The sequence below is a fragment of the Oryctolagus cuniculus genome, chromosome 6 (assembly GCF_964237555.1).
Source record: "Oryctolagus cuniculus chromosome 6, mOryCun1.1, whole genome shotgun sequence".
NCBI classification, from domain to species: Eukaryota; Metazoa; Chordata; class Mammalia; order Lagomorpha; family Leporidae; genus Oryctolagus; species Oryctolagus cuniculus.
In genome coordinates, this window is record NC_091437.1 from 30,114,613 (window position 1) to 30,130,652 (window position 16,040).

Below are 16,040 nucleotides of genomic sequence, written 5' to 3' on the forward strand. Positions count from 1 at the left end.
TTCTTGATGGTCTCTGAGGCCCTGGGATAGGAACTGGTTGGTGTTTTGTTCTGTATCCAACACTTGGCATGTACCTACACCTGGTCTTGTGCGTGCTTGTGATTGGCTACCAGGCCAGCCCTTTCTTAGGAACCTCCAGTGGAAGTACGCTGTCAGGAGACCTGCGGTATAGACAGAGAAGCTTAACCAAAGGCCTACGTGTATGTAAATTGGGCTCGTATTAGCATGGAATGCCCTCCCCTGTGTTAAAGCAATCCTGAACCCTGTTCCCATTTACAGAAAATGTTCCCTTACTTCTTCAAGGGAAATACTAGGCCTGTGAAGGAGCTCAGAAGGGAAGGGATCAACCCTTCCATCTTAAGCCTGACCTCCTTACCCCACCACGCCTTCTGATGGAGGAAGGTTTGCCTGGAGAAAGGAGGACAATGTGTCCCTGGTCTCTGTTTCTCTACTCCAGCCTCAGTGGCCTGTAGCAGGTCTGGGGCAGCAGAGTGGCCATGGCTGACTGCCCTGGGCGAGCCGATGAGCATGCTGCACCCACGCCAGTTGTGTGCCACGAGCTCAAGTTCATTTTCCAGAGTTGACAAGAACCTCAGGACTCGGGTGTGGGATGCACTTGACAGTGGTGTTCAGGAGATGCCTTTTACAAGTTCATTAAAGCCTTAATTAAACACCTAAGAGTAACTGTGTATTTTTTTTTTAATTTTCCCTCCCACTCACACCCCTCCCATCTCCCGCACCCTCTCCCATTCCATTCTCATCAAGATTCATTTTCAATTATCTTTATATACAGAAGATCGATTTAGTAGGTATTAAATAAAGATTTCATCAGTTTGCACTCACACAGAAACACAAAGTGTAAAATACTGTTTCAGTACTAGTTATAGCATTACTTCACTTTGAACAACACACTAAGGACAGATCCCACATGAGGAGTAAGTACACAGTGACTCCTGTTGTTGACTTAACAATTTGACACTCTTGTTTATGGCGTCAGTAATCTCCCTAGGCTCTAGTCATGAGTTGTCAAGGTTATGGAAGCCTTTTGTGTTCGCCGACTTCGATCTTATTCCTTTATTTTACACTTTGTGTTTCTATGTGGGTGCAAACTGGAAATCTTTACTTAATATATGCTAAATTGATCTTCTGTATATAAAAATAATTGAAAATTAATCTTGATGTGAATGGAAGGTGAGAGGGAGTGGGAGAGGGGAGGGTTGTGGGTGGGAGGGAAGTTATGGGGGGGAAGCTATTGTAATCCATAAGCTGTACTTTGGAAATTTATGTTCATTAAATAAAATAAAATTAAAAAAAAATTCATGAAAGCCAAGTAATGAATATTTAGGGATTTGGCTGGGAGTTTGAAATCAACCCTGGTGAGAGTATTTATTCTAGAGAATTCAGCAAATGTTATAAATTAGGGTTATTTCCCTCCCTCGCTCCCTGCTTCCCCCCCCCCATACACATACATGTGCTTGTGCATGCATGTGCACACACACACACACACACACTCATTCTCTCTAGCTGGTTTACAAGCACATTGCCAGACTTGGATTTGAATACTGGTTGGGTCCTCACTGGCATATTACTCATTCTCCCATGTCATCAGTTTCCCTGTCTGTGACATGGCGCTCACTGACAGTCACTACAGCATGGTCTCTAGGTTTTGCATGCTGACCCTCGGAACCCACTGAACCTGCCTCTGAAGACTTACAGGAGTTCGGTACGCACTAGCTTGGTTATCGCCATGCGTTTTCCCTGTTGTTAGTTTTGCCAGTCAGTTGTGCGGCTGGTTTAAAACGAACAGACACGGTTTCTAACATATGGTAGTATTTTAGCAGCACTTGAAAAATGCCATTTCTCGGGACAGGTTGATTTTTTTCCATCATCACTCATTGCAAGGATGCTCTCTTATTTGCTTAGGTACTGACCCCAAGTCACTGAGAATAACCTGTCCCCAGGCTTCAACAACCTCTGCTCAGTGCCTGCCCCTCGTGGAATGCTGCAGATGACCTGGAAATCTTGAAAATAAAAGGAAATGGAAAGCAAGGTCTGGAATCCCTATCCCAGGATTCTAAAGTGCAAACAGGTCTGACACTGGAAGTTCTTTCCTAACTCAGATGGTGGCAAAATTGACCCAGAGTCCTGAGATGATTCCAAGTCCTCATCCCACTTCGTGCTGGTGTTTATAAAACCTAGCAGGAGCAGACTTGCCTTCATGTTTGAGTCTGGACTGGTGTCCCAGACTCCAATGGAAACCTTTCTAAACATCTCCAGGATTCCTGATTCTGAAACATAGCTCGCCTAAGGCCTTTGGGTAAGAGACTGTGGACTGGGGTTAGGACTCAGTTTCTGCCCGTCTGGAGGTTACATCGGGCCACACCAGACTCCATGCACCCTGCTTCAGGTGAGAAGGGCAGAGGTGCTTGAACCATGTGCGGCTGGTGGGGCGTGGAGGCTGCTGATGGCCACCAGACAGCTTAGTTCCAGTCTTCACTCTCACACTCCTCACTGAAGAGGAGGCAGACACACACACCCGTCCCCAGGGGTCCAGCCAGCATCCTTAATTTCTTCCCTTGATTCCGAGTCTTTCATTCTCTGTCATCTGGCTTGTGCAGCCCCAACACGCTTCCCTCCCCAGAGCATCATCTGATTAGAGCTAAGGAATTCGTTTCTGAGCTTGGACAAAACAGCATCCTTGCAGAGAGGAAAGCCAGAGTGCTGTCTGGCACAGCAGCCTACTCTGCTGGCCTCGGCTCTGTCTGAACTTGAATGGGGTGCCCTGGTCCAGAGCTTCCCGCAAGCTCTGAGCCATCCTGAAGATCTGCACACGTCTTCAACGGAAACATCCGTCCTGCAGACCGATGCATGAAAGCGCCAGGGCTTCGAGCCAAATGCAAAGCGATTCTGCAGGGACGCCTGCAGCCCTCGCAGCCCTCCCTGGAACCCTGTTGTAGTGGTGTGTCTCCAGCAGTCCTTTAAATCTGTCGCACATGTTACAATCTCCAGAACAGGCACCGCTAGGACCTTCCTTTCTCAGAGTCAGCCAGCCTTCCAGCTCACAAGAACATGGTTTCTTTGCTGGGTCTTTATTTTTCTTCCCTCTTAAATGAGAACATTTACGTTCTCCAAAGTCAGTCTTTTGCAATATGTGTTTCTTATTTCATTTCAAAATGCCAAGGGCTTGCTTTACCCTATGTCCAGAGCAGACTACAGGAGGACAACATCCCGAGGAGGACAGTGTCTCACGGCAGGGGAACCGTTGCGAGTTCTTCCGCAGAGCAGCTGTGCGTTTCCGCTGGCTTCATTGTCACACAAGGTGACCCAGCATCGGATGAGCCCGGCTTGGCCCTCGTCATAGCGGTCACTGGCCAGTGCTGATGAAGGTTCTGGTGAGGCCAGAGACCTCTCGGGGATGTGTGGAGCATCCTACTTGAGCCAGAGTTAGAAACGCCATGGGAAATGGGGGAGGGTCCCCACAGCCCGTGAGTCAGGCCTGGACTGTGGTTTCCACTGGGTCCTTAAGGCCTCATGTGACCAGGAAAGTCACGTAGGCGATCCCCGGTCACCTCGTTTGTGACGTGCGGCTGTGAAGAGTCCAGACCTCGTGGTCACAGGGCCACGAGGAAGGAACAGAGTGAGGCCTGGGAGCACCCTGCATGGCCTGAGAGCCGGGCTTTGCTACAGTGCTTCATCAGGGCTTGGTGCTGGCAGGCCGATTGTGTCCCTTGTTGCAGAACTGAGGGTTTCACAGTAGTAACCAAGCGTGTGTCGGGGGCGGCTGCGTAGACCCCACGCTAGGTGCCGTGTGGTTTTGCCTCTGCTATTCCTCAGTCCCTTGGGCTGCATGGACTCCCCTTTCTATCCGAGAGAGCTGTGACAGAGACAGGCCGAACAGCTTAGCAAAGCAAACGCACAGCTGAGCCCAGAATAACAGCGGCGGTTCCAAGACAGCCGTCTCTTGTGTCGCCCCTCTGGTCAGAGGCTTCATTGCCAAGGGGCCCTGGCTCACTCAAAGGATTAAGAAGCAAAAGAGAGAGAGAGAGAGAAACTCACATTTTTGCCAGACAGATGATATCCAGGCGTCTCTGGAAGAATAGTCCGCATTCCCCGAACAGGGTTTTGTGTTTTAAGGCGCCTGGATACTGCAGAGGAATGTAAACCCCATGGAGCTCACTCCACGTCTCAGAATCTGGTCTGGATCTGGACAGAAGGCCGTAGGGGCCCTGGCCGTGTAGAGAGCGCTACATCCTGCAGAGGCATCCAGTATCCTGCAGCGGGTAGGCGACAGGGCAGGGCCAGGGTTTGCCAAGGGCCCCAGTGGGTGTCACAGTCGAGGGGCAGGCAGAAAGCAGTCGCTTGTCCCAGCGTCAGCCTTCTGGGGCCCAATTTTTGCATGGCCTGCATTGGGACTGTTTAAAACTTTTTTTTTTTTTTTTAACATTCTTTCTTTTTAAGGGCTTTGGCTATTTTTAGAGGTTTTTTTGGCACTTGCTGCCTCTCTTTGATCCCTGGTGAACCAGTCCAAAAGGCACCATTCTCCCTCTGCACTCTGCTGAGGGTGCTCAGGGTGCAGGGGCCACGTGGTTGCCTTCCACACACAGGTCCACACACAGTCCAGCTGTTGGTTGGGGGAGGGGGTTGGTGGGTTTCATGTGCAGAAAATGGAGCAAGAAAACATCACCAAAGGCCCTGGGAAGTGACTGGCGTTTGATAAGGGAGGAAAGAGCTGGGGAGTGAGTGGAAAGCTTGTATCCCAGGGGCCAAGCTAAGAGATAGGTCTGTAGTGCCGGCAGAGGGTACGCACTGCAGTCAAGGCAACACTGACCAGGAAACAAACGGGCCAGGCAGGCAGTGATAGGCAGGCGGCACGCTCGCTTGCCAGTGAGGGGCGGTGGAGTCTGCACTGGCCTTGGCAGGTGGCTGCGGGCGTGGCCAGCTTTCATGGCTCCCTCCTTCCTTCCTTTCCTCACTGACCTTTCAAAGCCATTCGTATCCTTCAGCATCCACCGCTCCCCTTCATGCTTTAGAGATCAAAGAGCCATTAGGCTGGACAAGGTTCAAAGACCGGGGTGAGGGGGGATTTTAAGCGACTGGCCCTGGGAAGCAGGTTAAGCAACAAGCAGGCGGGGCGCCGGCAGGCTGACCTCTCTTTCCTTCTTGGTGCTGCCATCTTTCTGCACATAACCCCTCTTGACAGTCGGGCATCCTGCGTTCCCGGCTCCCTCCGGGCTTTGTCAGGCGCAAGGGGCTCTTCAGGAATTCCATAAATCTGGACCTTCGGACACGCCCGCGGCGCGGGCCACACGTTCCCCGGGTGCTCTCACGGAACCGTGTTCTCGAGCCCGTCCTGGCGTGGGAAGCTGGTCTCAAGATCTTTCAGAAAAGGAACAGGCGGGCGTTGCTTTTCGGAACTGTCCAAGGAGTCGGTTGTTGGGCTGTGAAACTCCGTGCCCTGGAGGGATTCAATCTGCAGGAGGTGGTCGGGACACGCAGGAGACCCCCCCTGCTCCCCTGTCCTCCATCTCTGACCTCAGTGGGCTCTGTCCTAATGTGCGTGCCTGCTGACGGCGTGTCTTCACTCCGCACCCACAGCCGTCTCGGGGCCCTTGGTGGTCTTGTTTTGCTCACGTTGTAGGGTCAGCAGTGTTCCTCGTGCCATCTTTTTGCTATCAGTGGATATTGTGTCCATCGTGGGCATTTTTCTTGTCCATTTTCAATTGGGTTTTTGAGCAATATTGCATTAAAGTCATATTTCTCTTGACGGCTTGGTCGAGTTTTTCCTCTGGCCCTGGTCCCGGCGCTCTGATTTGGCTGACTTCTCTGAGGCCTGCTGTTCCAGTCCTGCCTCCAGTGAAGGTTATCTAATGGCGTGCTTATCATCAGTCAGCCCGCAGCCAACACCAGTCCAGTCCCCTGCCAGCTCCTGTCTCGCCTTCTGCGGTAGCCCCCTCTCTTGTTCTTGGCTCCTTCCCATCACAGAACCAGAGGAATCTTTTAAAAACCTGTATCAGATCGGTCACTTAAAGCCTTCCATGCTTCCTGCTTCCACAAAATAACTAAAATCCAGACCTTCAGCTGTGCCCGTAGGACCCTGCATGTTGCTGCCTCGCCTCCCCCCACTCCCTCCCTCTGCCAGTGCCCTGCAGCCCACCCCATCTTCCCTTGAATCCTACGTCTGCTGTGGCCTCCTCCACGCGGCTGCCTGCCTACACAGTGTTCCCTTCCCTGGCAGTGCCCACAGGCTGCCTCCTACTCACATTTAGTGGCAGCTGACGTGCACCTGCCCAGAGGTCCTGCTGGCTCCTCATCTGCGTTCAGTGGCCACTGCACCCGCACTGTGCTCTTTCCCTCCCCACCATGCATAGTTAATTGCGTGCGTGCGCATCCACCTGCATCCTTGCTCCCTGTAAGCTCCTGGACGACAGAGCCGGGTTTCTTCACCCCCTCTCCCTGACTCTCCAGCAATGGCAGTACAGAGGGTCGCCCACACACTTGTTGAGTGAATGAAGGAGGGAGAGAACGAGTGAACAACTGGATTTTCAGTTGCAAAATCTTGACCTGAAGACTCTGACCCACAGGGGGGGACTTCCAGTCTGCCCTCTGTTGTAACGAACTTTGCTCTTCTAAAGCAAGTGTTTTTCCCTTAGATTGTTTTTATAGAAAAAAGCAAAGCAAATATAGAGATAATTATTGATTCTCACTCATCAACTCCCTGTCCCCTATCACCGCCATCCTCCTGAAAGCCTGCTGCAGAATTCCTGGGAACCACAGGAAATAAATCCACTAACCACTTGAAATACTCTTGTAAAAATAGACCGGACTTGACCTTCTTCCTGTCGAAGGGCCTCTCTCCTCGGGCCAGACACTGCTGGGAAATCGTATCTGCTCTCAGGAGCCTTCGCCTTCAATCTCTCTCCCAGCAGGATTTAGCTGGACTCTCTCCCAATCCTGTTCTCAGATCGTCCCCCTACTGGGTGGGTCATCATTGAGCAACCTGCCCATTTATTACTTCCATGCCGTTGTTTTTATATTAAAGTGATACGATGGCCAGACAGAAATGAAGGCTGGGGCCCAGGTGGGGGTGGGGTGGGGCTGCTGGGATGTCCCAGAAGGGGCAGCTTTCTCCTACCCAGGAGTGACATCGTTTTCAGACCTCAGTTCGGGTGCGCCGACCATCATCTTCCTACCAGACTCCTTGCTTTTCATTTTGTTTAAATGAATGACAAGCAGCTTTCCTGAAATGTGACTGCCTTATTTCAAGGAAGCTGTGTCTCTCTGGCATAACTGCAAAAGTTTCCCGTAAATAGGAGGCAGTCCTGAAGGCAAACACAGACATAATGACAATTATCAAGGCAATGGCCTTGACTTCTGCTTGGCTGCTGCTTCCTGCCTGCTGAGCCCTTTGGTTCAAAGAGGGGAGAGCAGTTCCCCTGAAAACACCACGGGCCCAAGCCACAGCGTTCTTGAGTAACCAAAATGACCCAAAGGGACGTAAGTCTCCTGGGCAGTGCTTTGGAAAGCTGTACCTTAGCCTCTCTGGGAAATCCTCTTCTCTCAGCAGGGGCGCATGCTCCACACTTTAGCAAACAAAGGTGAATATTTAGGATCTATAGTTTTCCATGGGAACTTCAAAAAGTTCATGGAACAGTGGGAAGAGGTAATTGTATTGTGGTGCAAAAAAAAAAAAATTTGAAATCCACACATAATTTTTTCGCAATACTCATTTTCCATGAAATTTTTGAAGCTCCTTCCTCCTATTATATCAGTTCAACAAATGAGTGAGAGATGCCCATCCACCTAGAAACTCTTAGATGTGAGAGAATGGGAGAAAAATTAGAAAGTATGGCTATGACACATCCACTTGCAGTGGCTGTATAGTATTCCACATGGACGTGCAAAGCTGTGCCAACGAATTCTTCACTGTTGGGCATTTAGGCGCTTATTGTTTGTTGCTATTGTAAGCAAAACTGCTGTAGACATCTCTGTACACTATCCCGTTACTTCATCAGAAGGAATTTTTGGAAATGCATGACCGGGGGAAGTCGCATGCATGTTGTTGAAGTTTTTACTGAACTTTTTCAGAAAGGTTGTGTGGGCTTAAGTTCCATTTTGTGCTCCTTAAGTTATCTGTGCTTCTTTCCTGGTGGACACATCTGCTTTTCAAGGAAGAGGAGAAATTAACAGCTGCGGGCTTTGGGTTCAGAGTCCTCTTGTGAACTGGTCTGACCTTCCTGTCTATCCCGTGCCGCGGTGTTCGTGTTTGTAGAACCTGTTTGTAGAATCCCCTCTAAGTGTATGTGTGCCCCTTTTATGTACTCTTCTTGAAAGTTCTTGAAAAGGAGACCACGTGGACGTTTGGTTCAGTGGTTAAAATACAGATGCCCACATCTCGTATTGCAGCGCCTGGGTTTAAGTCCCTGCTGCACTTCCGATCCAGCTTCCTGCTAATGTGACCCCGTGGAGGCAGCAGGTGATGGCTCAAGTACTTGGGTTCCTGCCACCCACCCAGGAGACCTGGATTGAGTTCTGGGCTCCTGACTTCAAACTGTTTCGGCTGTTGCAGGCATTTGAGGGGTGAACCAGCAGATAGAAGATAGCTCTTTCTGGGTCACTGTACCTTTCAAATGAATGAAAACAAATAAATAACTCCCACTCATTCACTGGAGGACTCTCGAGCCTGGCACGGAACATAATGTATTGAAAAGAGTGAACACTTGCTGAAACAAGAATCCAGTTAGTCTCCCAGATGGGCCCAGTGAGCCTTGGCCCAGCAGTGGAAAACAGGGCAGACAGTCAAGAATTCTTGCTCTCTTAGCTCTGCAAATTGTATCTTGCCTTGTGTTTAATACACAAGGTAGGGGCTGGTGCTGCGCCTAGGGGCTGGGGCCACCGCCTGCAGTGCTGGCATCCCAAATGGATGCCGGTTCGAGTCCCGGCTGCTCCACTTCCGATCCAGCTCTCTGCTATGGCCTGGGAAAGCAGTAAAAGATGGCCCAAGTGCTTGGGCCCTGCACCCATGTGGGAGACCCAGAAGAAGTTCCTGGCTCCTGGCTTCAGATGTTGTGGCCATCTGGGGAGTGAACCAGTGGATGGAAGACTTCTCTCTCTGCCTCTGCCTCTCTGAACTCTGCTTTTCAAATAAAAAAAAAAAATAAATCTTTTTTTTTTTTTAAATCAAGTTGAGGGGAACAGATAGTTCCGAGAGTTATATTTTAAAATTAAATTAAATCAAATCAAACACAAGGCAGCCAGGATCCTGCGCATGAACTCTGCTGTGGCTCAGACCCTGTGCCGCTGAGTAGAAACGGGACTGTAGACGAGTTGCTTAGCCTGCTGTGTCTCCTCCCTCATCTGCTTGGTATCTACTTGGAGAGGGGCTGTGAAGGTCCAGTTTAACAGCGTCACGTAAGGCGGGAGCCGTGTGGCACCCAGCACGTGACCAGCTCCCCACACAGTGCTTTGGAAGTTCACGGGATCATCCAGCCCCCCTCCTGCCTCTGGGCTCTGGAGCTGCCAGCTCCCGCGTCCTGCGCCGTGCTGAGGACTGGGCCTGCTCGGCTCTCTCTAGAAACCTGCTGACTCCACCTTTCCACCAAGGAGGGGAAAACAGTCATTTTGGTTACAGCCCTTCCTTTCATGTTTCTTTGTAACAAAGAGTTTGCCGAGTAATTAACCAGACGGGGTAAGGCTCACCAGGTGCTCCCCGGGTTGATGGCGCATTGCTGCATGGAGCTATATAATTTGCACTTTTCCTTTTGATTTTCTTATGTCTTTCTCATTCAATTATACCCAGCGCAATGTAAGAGCTGAGTATCCTCAGAGAGCCTTCGTGGCTCAGACCAGAGACTCTGGACTGAGGGAGTCTCACTGTAGCTCTGTGCTTAGTTGCTTTGTGACTTCTCACTACCTTGGTGTTCCCATCCATGGAATGGGAATAATAACAATCGCTCCTAGGGTGGCTGGCAGGATTAAGTGAAGGAACTCATGTCAAGCACCAGGCACACACTAGGGTCTCAGCCACTGTCGCTTCTGTCATCATCTTTCTCAGTCCCCCTGCTGTCAGTTGCACTCAGCGCAGGCCTGAGCCCTCCGGGGTCAGTTCAGCCACTGTCACCCTACATGAATACAGTGATTGCAGTGGGTCCCCTGCTACTTGCACCAGAGGTTGGAATCAACCATCTTCACTTTTCTGCACAAGAAAGTGGACTGGATGGTTTTACTGCACCTGACGTGGGCGTTCCCGGGAGCAGACCTGAGCCTGCCCTCCCAGCCCCTCCCCCTGCACTGCATCTCGTATCCCCAGGCAAGGACGTTATATGGGATCCTCGGATTTCTTCCTCAGAGAGGTGCCCACCTGCATGGCAATCAGGGGAGGCGCCTCCCAGCATGGGCACTGATTCCAGGGGCCTGCCTCGGGGCTGGCACCTGTGTGTCCTACAGCTCCAAGGGAGAGGGAGAAGCCCAGCTTGTGGCCCCCTTTTCCCTACGTCAAGACAGAGGCGTGGCTCGGCCTGCAAGGGAAGAGTGAGCCTGGTTATTTTTCAGAGTCCCTGAAATGTCTCCAAGTCTGCCTTCCTTGTTTGCTTTCAAAGCAGCGGCCCAGAGGACACTGCCCATTTTGCTGTGTTTGTTTTTTCTCTTTCTTTCCATTACTCATATTTCCTTTACTGAATTATTGTTTGCTGCTCTGCCGGGGCGGGGGGGAGGGGAGAAGAAAATAAAACAGAGGGTGCGGGGCCAGGAGTGCAGGCTGCGGGTCCTTCCCAGCAGTGCCGAGCCAGGTGCTCAGCCGGCCTGACTCCTCCTCGCTCCAGCGCTCTGCTGTGCTGAGCTGGAGGCAGCGCAGGGAGAGGCCCGGATGTCTCAGAGCTGAGGTGGAAGGTGGTTCTGAAGCGTGAACAAGGGCCTGATTCCAGCAACACGGCCATGCTGGGAGGAAGCCAGGCCTCCAGGGAGAGGATGGCGCGACTCGGAGCTGCGACACGACCCTGGTGCGTTCCAGTCGTACTCTCACGTGTTCCTCAGCGCATCTGTCCCCACCCGTTCTGCAATCTGAGCGCGCATTCATTCACCAGACAGGTATTTAAGGAGACCCTTCTGTGTGACAGACACGACGCCCTTAGTGGAGAACAAAACAGACACAGCGAGGCCTCCTGAAGTCAGATTCTCATGCGGAAAAGCCCCCCATCTGTGGGGTTCCACTGAAATGAGTATTGTAACAGCAAAGTCCACAGCACCATTGGAGCCCGATAACAAGTGATCTACAGATCCTAGGAGGTGGGAAGACTTCCTGGAGGAGGGGGCATTTGTATTTATATTTATATTTATATTTATATTTATATTTATATTTATATTTATATTAGTGAATAGAGAGGAAGGTTGCAGGTAAAAGCATGTGGCATGTGCAAAGGCCCTGAGTCCAGAGAGTGAGTGCATTTCACTTGGGGAACTGAGAATGAGGAGGCAAGGCCATGGCTGCTCCCTGGAGGCTTTTGTCTAAAGGACTTTGGAAACCACTACAGGCTGGGGCTGATGTCATCAGGTGAGTGTCAGTGATGTCACTCTGGCTGCAAGTGGGGTATTGAGAGAGGTGGAGGCAGGAACACTGATCAAGAGCTCAGGTAAGAGGCACAGACTGCCCATGGAATGGTAGGTGTGGGCTTAGGCCACAGGTCCTGTCCACTCTCCGCAGCTGCCTGGCCACAGTGCACCATGGCCCAGTACCTTCTCCAAGAGAGACGGTGGCGTCTATTCAGTGAAGAGTGCCAGGAGGTGAGCTGCTCTTGGCTTTTAAAATCCCACCTGCAAATCTGCCAGGACTTACAGCGTCCACCTGAGATGGGGCCACCTTGGGAATGCGGGGCTCTGAGCCACCATGGCATTGGCACAGATCCCGCACCATGCTGGGGAGCCCGAGCTGCTGGGCTGTGTGCCATGTGGGCCCAGCATCCAAGCCACGTCCTGCTCGTCTCCAGCCCTTGGCTCACCCAGGACCGAGCGTGGTCCCTCCCTCGGCAGCTTGGTTATGACCTCAAGAGCTGAGCTTTCAAGTCATGCTGCTGTCATTCACAAACTCGACGAGACACTGGCATTTCTGGGAGCCCAAAGGGCCATGCGGACAGCTGGCGGGGTGGGAGGGAACCAGCCAGCCCTCATGATGCCTCCTGTCTTAGAGTGCTGTGAGGCTTGGTGATGCCGGAGGGGAAGGCCGAGCCCACCTGTAGGGGTTCCACTATTTGCTCAGCAACTGTTCATTAAGGGTCTACCACGTTCTGGCCCATTCTCAGGCCGGGAACAAAGCCAGCAGAGTCAGGTCCTGAGCATAACTCGTGACCTCCTCTGCCTCCAGGCTCTCCTGTGTTGACCACAACCAGAAGGCCAGCGTTGGCTGGCATGGAGTCCACCAGTGACCTTGAACAAGTAGGAACGTGCCATTCTCAGATGTGCGAAGGTCGTCCTCACCGCAGGGCCTTTGGACTTGCTGTGCCCTTGGCCTGCACCTCTCTTTGCCAACGCTGCCCTGCCCACCTGCCTGAACTCCCGGACATTCCTGTTCTCCCTCAGACCTCACTGCACAGAGGGCCTCATGCTGTTACTTGGCCTTACTCCATCACAGCAGAGGCCCTGTTTTGCTCAGCTTTTTGTCTTTCTTTCAAAAAGATTTATTTATTTATTTATTTATTTATTTATTTGAAAGGGAGAGGTAGAGACAGAGATCTTCCATCTGCTGATTGACTCACTAAACAGCTACAACACCTGGGGCTGAGCCCATCTAATGCCAGGAGCCAGGAACTCCTCCAGGTCACCCACATGGGTGCCAGGGGCCCAAGCACCCAGGCCATCTTCCATCTGTTCCCAGGCATGTTAGCAGGGAGCTGGATCAGAATTGGAGCAGCCAGGGCTCAACGTGGGACTCATATGGGATGCCAGCATTGCAGGCAGCAGCTTAACTCACTGTGTCACAGCGTCAGCCACTGCCTCACTCAGCTTTTTGTCCCCATTGTCATAGCTCAGGGCTGGCAAATAGTGTGCGCTTGATAAATACGTGATTCACCCCTATACAAAGATGAACTCCAAATGAATCAGTCTTGCTTGTAAGACCTAAAACTGTCAACCAGCCAGAAGAAAAGATAGCGAAAAGCTCAGGGCAATGATTTCTTGGATATGACCCCAAAAGCACAGCAGCAATAGCAAAACTAGACACATGGGATTCTATCAAACCAAGAAGCTTCCGCACAGCAAAGAAAACAATCCAGAGTAGAGAGACAACTTGTGGAATGGGAGAAAACATTTGCAAACCATACATCTGATAATTGGTTAATAACCAAAATATGTAAGGAAGTCAAAACTCAATAGCAAGGAAACAAATAACCTGAGTAAAAATGGGCAAATGACCTGAATAGGCAATCTCAAAAGAGATACAAGTGGCCCACAGATACATGATGAAAAATTGATCAGCATTGCGAATCATCAAGGAAATGCAAGTGAAAAGCACAGTGAGCTGTCACCTCACACCTGTTAGCACAGCTGTTATTAAAAAGGGGAAAAAAAGTTGGTAACAAGTGTTGGTAAGCCTATCGAGGAAAAAGAACCCTGTATAATGTTAATGGGAAAGTTAGTACAGCCTTGTGGAAAATGGCATGGCAGTTCTTCAAAAGAATCATAACTATCATATGATCCAGCAGTTCTTCTACCGAGTATCTATCCAAGGGGAGTCAAGTCAGTATGTTGAATAAGAACCTGCACTCCCACATTCTTTGCAGCCTCATTCATAATAGCTAAGTGTTGACTGGAGGATGAAGGATAAAGAAAATGAGACGTGTATTCACTATAGGATACTTTTCAGCCTTTTAGAACGAAGGACATCTTGTCATTTGTGACAACATGGGTGAGCCTGGTGGCGCCAGGCTATGTGACATAAGCTAGGCACAGAAAGACAAGTATTGCTGGTCCCATTCATAGGTGGAATCCACAGAAGTTGGACGTACAGAAACAGCAGAGCAGTGGTTACCTGGGCCTGGGGCGGCGGATGGTGGGAATGGGGAGGGGCCAGCCACAGCATACAGAGTTACACTGACCCAGCATGCCCCGGTTCTGGAGATCCGTGGTCCAGCCCAGCGACTGCAGTTATAATAATGAGTGACTCGGCAGTTGGAAATGGCCAAGGAGGTAGATCTTAAATGCTCTCACCTCGCACAGTGATAACTAGGCCGTAATGGAGGTGCTAATTAGCTTGGTCACAGTAATCTTTCCATAGTACAATACATATATATAGTTTTACTTATCAATGATACCACAATCAGAGTCGGGGGTAAAAGATCTATATGGAAAGTAAGGAGAGTGGGAGTGAAGAATGGGGGCTCAGCTCATCTTCTGTAGCCCAGTGGTTTTGCTGGAAGACACGTGCTGCCTCAGGTCTCCCCACGAACCACGCCCACGAACTACACGAACTACACTCGTTTGCCAATTGCCATACAGAACCCAAGCGTGAATATTTTTTGATGAATCAAATCAGTACAGAATTAATCCGATGTATTTCCTAAAACCACTGATTCTTCCCCACAAAAACAAATTAACCAATCAGAGAGATCAAGAATTGAGAAGAGATGAGATTAAATTAGATGTTATTATTCATTACCTCCTTCAAGAAGGATTTATGAAATACTCAGATTTATCAGGCACTGGGAACACAGTTGTTGCTTTTTTTTTTTCCTATTCCTATTCCTATAGGGAAGACACTACAACGTTTAAGAAGCAAATGACTGAGTAAGAAAATCTGAAATGGATCTCCCTGTTGAAATCAGACAGTGGGTGGCGGGGCGGGGAGACAGCGCCAGAAACGGAGCGTGCTCAGGGGGTCTCTCTGACGAAGTGACATTTGGGCTGAGACCTTTGAAGATGAGCAAGAATTTTCCAGGTGGGGCCAGGATGTGTTCAGAGCCGCATGCGGCTAAGTCTGTCTCGTCGAGTCGGGGAGACTTCATGATTCTCATGAGCGAGGAGTTGGCATGTTACAGGGGAGAAACGACAGGATGCTGAATCTTCCTCCAGTGCTTAACCCAGAAAGGGCAAGTGTTTCAAAATAATATGCCGCTTGAAGTAGGAGGGAGTGCAAGAGTAGGTATAACCTGCTTTTTTTTTTTTTTAAGATTTTATTTATTTATTTGAGAGTTACAGACAGTGAAAGGGAGAGATAGAGAGAGGGGTCTTCCATCTGCTAGTTCACTCCCTAAATGGCCACAATGGTTGGAGCTGCACTGACCTGAAACCAGAAGCCAGGAGCTTCTTCCTGGTCTCCCATGTGGGTGCAGGGGCCCAAGTGTCTGGGCCATGGTCTACTGCTTTCCCAGGCCATAGCAGAGAGCTGGATCAGAAGAGGAGCAGCCGGGACTTGGACCAGCGCCCATATGGGATGCCTGCACCGCAGGTGGAGGATTAACCTTCTGAGCCACAGCACCAGCCCCTAGATAAAACCTTTTTAAAGGACAGGTGCTTCTCAGGGGGCCAGTGCTTCCTCCATCATGAACCTGCCCTGAACCCTTCCAAGCCAGAATTCCTCGTTGCCTCCCCTGGCATCCTGTGCATGTTGGCTGTAGCTGTTTGTGGCAGTGACTGCCTTAGACCCTGCAATTATAGCTATTTGCATCCTCTGCTTGGCATCCCTAGTGAATCCTCAACTCCTAGAGAGCAGGGATTGGATCTGGTGCACTCTGCTCCCCCAGACGTCGGCCCTCGCCATGTGTGCAGCAGCTCCTCCGTGAGTACTTGTTGGTGTTCATGGCATTGAATAGCTAGGGGCTCTGGCTAATACTTGGCAGGCATGCCTGTTAGGTAAAGGAGAGAGACAGGAAAGATCATTTTGGAGCACAGAGACTCCACACCTCCACCATTCATTTTGGGGTTAGGATTAGGGTTAGCGGTTCATCTAATGGGGAATGTTGAATGCACCCAGACTTTCCAGTGGGGAGTGACCAGGATGAAAACAAAGGAGCACTCAGCCTAGCAGTGGACATTCTCCTGTCTGACGTCAGAGTGTT

At 50.5% G+C, this 16,040-nt stretch overlaps 1 protein-coding gene and 1 long non-coding RNA gene across 5 annotated transcripts in view; one reads left to right on the forward strand and one right to left on the reverse strand.

Moving 5' to 3' along the window:
- The window catches only part of LOC138850171 (uncharacterized), a 195,460-nt gene that overhangs the window by 121,467 nt on the left and 57,953 nt on the right, over positions 1–16,040 (forward strand). The gene's annotated exons all lie outside the window — the stretch shown is intronic.
- FGF1 (fibroblast growth factor 1) overlaps positions 1–16,040 on the reverse strand; it is a 96,204-nt gene that overhangs the window by 28,276 nt on the left and 51,888 nt on the right. Inside the window, exon 1 of one of the 4 annotated variants that reach the window (XM_008254887.4) lies at positions 4,057–4,366. The exons of the other annotated variants lie outside the window; for them this stretch is intronic. The gene's annotated coding sequence lies outside the window, so the exon portion shown is untranslated. Of the gene's footprint in view, positions 1–4,056; positions 4,367–16,040 lie in introns of those variants that run through there. 4 annotated transcript variants of the gene reach the window in all.